Source organism: Pteropus medius, unplaced genomic scaffold (assembly GCF_902729225.1).
Source record: "Pteropus medius unplaced genomic scaffold, Ma_sr-lr_union100, whole genome shotgun sequence".
NCBI lineage: Eukaryota > Metazoa > Chordata > Mammalia > Chiroptera > Pteropodidae > Pteropus > Pteropus medius.
Window position 1 is genome coordinate 32,051,663 of NW_024340696.1, and position 7,712 is coordinate 32,059,374.

General features: G+C 34.6%; 1 pseudogene; it reads left to right on the top strand.

Annotated features, from left to right (window-relative positions):
- Positions 1-1,979: 1,979 nt before the first annotated feature.
- On the top strand, positions 1,980-2,098 carry LOC120610487 (uncharacterized; annotated as a pseudogene).
- Positions 2,099-7,712: the final 5,614 nt, after the last annotated feature.

The window sequence follows — 7,712 nt, forward strand, 5'->3', positions numbered from 1 at the left end:
AACTTTATATCAGTATTTCCAAATACTCATCTTTTATTTTCGCAATTCACCTGAAAACTTGCTGATTTATTTGATTCGTAGGGAGTCTAAGGCATTCTAGGGGGATTTCTTTAAAGATATTTCTTAAATACACTGTCCAACAAAAATATTTTTCAGAATCTCCCCCAAAAAAAGACAAAAAGAGACAAAGGTACATGTTTCTTAGCATTAAGAAATTACTACATGACTGGTTGCAACTTAAAATCATAACGCAATGACTAATTAATCACACCAACATTGCATAGGACCCTAAAGTTGCCAGAAATATCAAGTAAAAAGACAAATTGTATTTGAATACTTAGACATTATATTTTTAATGAAATATTTAAAAGAAAAAAAATAACAGTTTTAGGATGTATGGTTATAAGTCTGAATAACATTATGTAATGAATTATGTCATTTAGTCAAGAAACAAAACCATCAATGATCAGCTTTATTTTCCTATTTTACATTTGAAAAAGTAAATCTCAGTCCCATTTTCTAAATAAATAAATATTTTCATTAATAAATCTGCAGATCCTTATGACTGCGGTGAAAGAAAAAGGACTGTGTATTTTTCTGTTAATTAGCTAAGCGTATATAACATTTCTTGAATTAATGCTATGAATTTAAAATTTCTGTTTAATAACTGTTCGATTATATTCTTTTCTAAACACAAGAGTAACATCAAAGAATCTTTTATGTGTTACTCAAAATTTAAATCAGTAACAAGAAAATGTTTACTATGTGATTTAACAAGATAAGACAGATTATATATTAAAACGTCCAAAACAAAACAAAAAAAATCTTTTCAATTTCATTTCATATAAATGACTTCTGAATTCATAAATGTCTATATACCAATCAAGCAAGTGAGGTATGTTTATTGTTTTTTCCAATATAAGAAGCTCAAGGTCAAGCAAATTGTTTTCCAATTGATTTTTTAATAGAGCCTATACAAACCTTTTACAACCCTTCAAATCACTGAAAACCCAGGGAAACTAAGCAGCCTGAAATCTAAGGAAAGATAGATGCTTAAAAGAACAACAGGATGTGAGCACTGGCTCACCTATGGCAGAGCACAAGAGTATGAGACATGAAGCACCACAAAAGTAAATAATAACAACTCATCTAAAATTTTTAACAAATTTATAAAGGTCAAATAGTGTGAAATTATAGACCTATGGGAGCTGCAAATACAAGAGAAGTTTGTACTCACCCCCACTTCTTATCCTCAAATCTCTAATGAGCACTCATAGAGAAATTAGGGATAGAGCAGGAGACTAGAGAAAGCCTCCCATCAATATGCAATCCCAAGGAGAAGAGCAGCTAGAGCTAAAGAAAAGTAACAAAATCCTACCGAGATTCTTCTCTTCTATAGAACAAAACCATTGTCACTTAGGGGCCAGGGTACAAATAAAAACCCTTTGAAGCAGGAAAAGGATAAAATTATTTGCTATATCACTAGAGGAAAAACAGGAAACAATTCTGGGCCCAGGATTCCATATCACTATTATTCAGGCCCTCCCATTGCCAGTAAACAGGCAGGAAACTCCTACAGAAGAACCATTTAAGATGTAGGTAGAGTTTAGCTCGGTTACTGCTACAGTCATGTCCCTGAGATCCATGAACACAGAGCTTGCCTAAGGTTGAGACTAGAGCAGAAATAGGAGACCCTCCTTCCCCTATTCCTCCCAGCACTGGCTAGCACTCAAAGAATAACAGGCAATAGCAGTATCCCTATAGAGAACAGCAAGAGAATAGACAGAGATCCCTATGAGGTTGGGCACACAGGAAAGGCCATAACCTGAGAATGACATAAAAATACTCCAAGCACAAAGTAACACTAGAGGAATCTGAAGCTAATGGCACACTAAAGGCAACCATAGCAATATCAAAGCCCAAACTCAGACCAGCTCCTGATGAGGGTGACTTAACCACCTACATTAAGAGTTCAGTGGGTCTACGGCCATGCCACCCTAAACAAGCCCGATCCTGTCTGATCTCGGAAGCTAAACAGGGTCAGGCTCGGTTAATACTTGGATGGGAGACTACCTAGGAAGACTAGGCGCTGTAGGTGTAAAAAATAAACAATAAGGGATTATAAGCTGACAAGGTCCTTGCAACCTGTGAGGTCAACCAAGGGTTGCCTCACCTAAAAAAGAAAAAAAAAAGCACAGTGGAAGATATAAGCCATTTATAGGCATACATACTATTTATCTAATTCTACACTGTTCCAGGCAAGATTTCCAGCATTTAGTCACAAATGAAAGTTGAACAAAATGTCAAGGGGGGAAAAACATTGTTAAGGGGAATTAGGTTCATCGTTGACATTGTTATTGGAAATATCGAGCAGAGAATTTAAAATAATTATGATCAATACATATAAGGTTATTGTGGATAACATGGACAACATGAGTCACGAGGTAGACATTTCGGTAAAAAGATGTAAACTACAAGAAAGAATCTGACAAAAATTCTAGGAAGAAAAATTTCACTAACAGATGAAGAATAACTTCAGTGGGTTCATCAGTTGACTGCATATGGCTAAAGAATCAGTAAATTTAAACATAAATCAACAGAAATTGTACAAACTTAAATAAAAAAAACAGAAGAGTGAAAAAGAAGAGAACATAAAATCTATGAGCTGTGAAACAACATGAAATGGAATAACATTATTGCAATTGGAGTTTCAAAAAGAAAAGAGAGAATGAGACAAAAGAAATATTTAAAGAGATAATAGAGAGAAACTTCCAAAAATAAGACATCAAACCACAGATCCAATAAACTTAGAGAATTCTAAGCAGAAAAATACCTCCCCCACGTACACACAAACTAGTAAAAAAAAAATTTTAATTCTTAAGATAAAGAAAAAAAATCAGTCTATATAAGACAGACTTATTTTTTCACAGTTATGAGGCTTTGGGTGGTGACAACCCAGCTGACTGAATAGAGATGGAAAGAATAATTTGCCCTCCAGGGCCTGTGTAGTCTGGGCTTGTGGTGAGAGTAGAAGCCCTGGAGATTTCTGAAATGCCTTTGGGGTCATTCATTTGCACCTGAATAGTTCTACTGTCCCATCCTGTAGAATCCAGGAAGCTCAATAGCCTTCTTTTATTTTGTTCCATCTCTGTCCCCTTTAGTCCAAATTTGCAATACTACTGCTGGTTTAATTCCTACTCACTTTATCAAGTGATAGTCCAGCCACACCCTTGATATTCTCTCCAGAACACAGCATTTTCAGTTTTGCAATGTGGATAGGCTGAAAATTTTCCAAATCTTTAAATGCTGGTTCCTTTTTGCTTAATAATTCCTTCAATGTCTCTCTCTCCTCTTTCACTTTACTGTAAGCAGTAAGAGGAAACCAGGCCTTGTTCTCAACATTGCTTAGAAATCTCCTCAGATAAATATCCAAGTTTGTCACTTGCAATTTCAACTTTCCACAAAACACCAGAACACAATGTGGCCAAGTTATTTGCTATTTTATAACAAGGATCATCTTTGCTCCAATTTCCATTAACCTGTTTCTTATTTCTGCCTGATATCTCACTAGAATCACCTTATCATCTATATTCCTACTAACAGTGCCTTAAAGGCAATCTAGACTTTTTCTTTAAAAAGAATACCCTTCTAGCCTCAAAATGCTTCCAGTTTTTATTCACTACCTAATTCCAAAGCCACTTCCACATGTTTAGGTGTTTGTTATATCAGCATCTCACGTCTTGGTATCAAAATCTGTCTTAGTTCCGGCTGCTATAACAAAATACTGCAGACCGCGTGGCTTCGAAACAGAAATTTATTTTCTTACTGTTCGAGATCAAGAAGCCAACAGGTTTGGTTTCTCTTGAGGTTTCACTCTATGGCTTGTAGATGGCCAGTTTTGCACTGTGTTCTCATATGGCCTTTTCTCTATGCACATACATCCCTGGTATTCTTATAAAGACACCAGTCATATTGGATTAGGTCTGAACCTTGATTGTTAAGGGTGGAAAATTTTCAAGTGAGCCAACTAGCTAAGTCAGCTACAGGGAAGAAATATCTTTAGATACCAGAAGTTGTCCTACTTGCTTGTGTGTGGTTTAGGAAGTGTATTGTATAAGATATGAAGATGGCCAATGTCTGCTCCTGTAATCCATTTACTTATTAATTAAGGGCATTCCGTGCAAAAATATGCTAACAGCCAACTTCCACTTCTGTAATATGCTTGTTTGTTCAGGAGACCACCAGGATATGGTCTTAAGCTTTATCAGCTGCCTCCTCTAAAAGCTCGGGGATGATCTCCTCTAGCCCTGCGTGGTAGAGAGTCAGTCGCCGGCTGGCTAAGAAAGGCTCATATTAATCTCAATTGGCTCTGTGGGTCTCAGAATCATTCACGCCATAACATGATGATCTCATTTACTCTTAATTACCTCCTTAAAGATGCTATCTCCTAATATAAGGATATTAGAGGTTATGATTTCAACCTATGAATTTTGGGGGGAACACTCAGTCCACAGCACAGGCTGATTTCAAAACGGACTAGAAAGCTATGATATTTAACACAGTCTGGCATGAGCAAAAGGATGAAGACATAGATCACAGAAATAAAATTAAGACCCCAGAAAAGACCCACATACTTTTGGTCAAATGATTTTAAACAAAGGTAAAAAGACAATTCAATGGTGAATGATTGTCTCTTTAACACATGGTATTAAAACAATTGGATAACCATATAGAAGAAAATGAACCTTCTACTATACAACAAAGTTAACTCAAAATTAATCAAAGACCTAAATTAAAACCTAAAAATACAAACCTTCTAGACAAAAAATATAGGAGAAAAATTTTATCACCTTGGGTTAGGCAAAAAAATATTTTTAATATGACACAGAGCATGATCACAAAATGTAAAAATTGATAAATTGGACTTCATCTAAATTAAAATCTTCTACTCTTTTAAATAAAACTGGTAATAAAATAAAAAGACAAACTCATGGGTTCATGAACTCATCCCATAAACAGAGGATAAGAAGATAATCCAAAAAGAGGAAGGCCGTTACAGATTGATAGGTAGCAGTTTCAATAAGAAAAGGAATTTACTCAAGGAGGTTTGTCTTGGGCAGCCAAAAGATGAGTAGATCTCCACACCTGCCTGCTACGATCTTAAAAGTTTATATAGAGGCTTTAACTGGGTTCAGTCACGTATCTAGTTTGAGAAGGCAAGTGAACTACACACACATTTCTAGGACTGGAGGGATGAGGAGCTTCCAATTGCCCCATCCAGTTCAAAGGTCAATCGGAGGTCATGTCCTTTCCCTGAAGTTTTTCAACAAAGCCACATTTTAGAATAAAATGTTTGAAGAACATGTAACTGATATGTAATATGTAAAGACTAAATAGTAAGAAAACAATCAACCTAATTGTAATAGGCAAAAATTTGAACACTTTAACCAAAAATAATATCTAAATGACGAATGAACATGTGTTCAATATCAGTATTAGGGACATACAAATACAAACTAAAACGAAAATGGGATACCATTACATACCTATTATTATGGCTAAAACAATAACAAAAACTTAACAATACTAATGCGCTGATGGGGAGACAGAACTAGAACACACAGAGAGCAATATGGTGCAGTGACTTGAGGAAAAGTTAGACAGTTTCCTTTAATGGTAAATATACATTTACCATGCAATTTAGCGTTTTTATTGTTATGATATTTTTTAAGAATTTATTTTTAAAGAGCAGCTTTAGTTTCACAAAATTGAGAAGAAAGCAGAGATTTCTTATGTATCCTAAAACTAGAAAAAATGAATACTGCTGCATGTAACAATACAGGCATATCTCAAAAGAATTAGGCTAATAGAAGAAGCCAGACTCACAAAGTACATATTGTAAGCTTCTAGAATATGTTATTTGAGGGTAGTCAAAGCTATAATGAAAATAAATCAGTGGTTGTCAGGGGCTTGTGTGTTAGGAGTCAGTAAGAATGACTACATCGTAACATTTAGGGGCTTTAGGGAGTGATGGATATGTTATTTATCTTGATTGATGTGGTTACAGGTCTAGCACAAAATTTATAGAACTCTATTCCTTCATCAAAACTCATAGAAATATACACTAAAAATGGAGAATTTTATATGTTAAATTTTTTCAACAAACCTGACTGTGAAAGAGGATTCCAGAATGAATTTCTTCATCCAGATAATAACCACAGCTAATATTTTGGCTTAGTTTCTTTTATTTCTGTATGTGCCTATGTATTATCATTCATGTATAATTTTGTATTCTTCACTAAGCACTATACTTAAAACATTTTCTCATCTTTAAATCATCTTCCAAATAGGGATTTTTTAAAAAAATGGGTGTTATCAAATTTCATGTTATGGAAAAAAAAAAGTGTGCAAACTTTTTCGTTAATTATTATTAACATGTTCATCTGTTCATTTTTCATTTATTTATTTTTTTCATTTACTCTCTTTAACAAACATGTATCAAGCATCACTGATAGAAAAAAAAATAAAATCGAATGGGATTCATGCTCTCAAAAATGTAAATGAGTAGTGAAGAACCAACCAATTCAACAACTAATTACAATTCTGGTGACATATGTTATAATAGAGGTATAAAAAAGTGCAATTATTTATAATATTATTCATAAATTACCATGAGACTTTCATGTTGAATTATTTTATACATTTAATCACCATTAAGTTTAATTGTTTTTTAAATTTGCATTCATATGCCTATATTAGTAATATTTTCTTTGTTCATAGTGATTTGGGTCACCTTCATTTTGAAAATATTCTATATAAACCTATGGTTTATAACTTCAAAATTATGTGATTCTTTAACTTTTTTCATGTGTCAGATTTGAGCCACAACTCTTTCTAATAAAAATTCTTGTTCCTCAGCATGTTTTCCCCTGGGTTGGAGCCAAGGTGACCATGAACTAGAGGGATCCAATCTCTTAGTGAGGCCTTTCTAGTTTCATCAAAGATCAAGATTTTTGCCCAATCGTCTATTTTTAACCCTTAATTAGCAATATAGAAACATTATTTAATTTTATGCCTTCCCATGAAGTTTAAGTGCTCTCTATAGCAATATATTTTATCAAGGCTAAACACACACACACACACACACACATACACACACATACACACACAGAGTTTATCTTCTGAATAGTCTAGATCTCATCTCCAAATAAAGGTGTCCCAGAGAAGCACTACATTTGGACTACATTATTTGGAGAGCCTCAGGATTCCACTGTGAGGCCCTAGACTAATTTGCACTGCTTCCTCAGCTGCCATGAAAGATAAGAATCTGAGGATGCTGAAGTATAGATTGTAAAATATTTTAAGAAACCTACTTGTATGAGTCATCTAGGGCTGCCATAACAAAATACCATGGACTGGGTGGCTTGAACAGAAATCTATTTTCTCACAATTCCAGAGGCTAGAAGTCCAAGATCAAAGTGTCTGCAAGTTTGGCTTCTTCCCAGGCCTCTCTCTTTGGCTTGCAGATGGCCATCTTCTCTTTGTGTTCTTACATGGATATCTCCTGATCTCCCGTTCTTATAAGGACACCAGTCATATTCGATTAGGGCTCACCCATATGACTTTATTTCGTCTCAATTACTCCTTTGAAGCCTTTTTCCAAACACAGTCACATTCCGAAGTACTGGGGGTTACGACTTAAACATGGATTT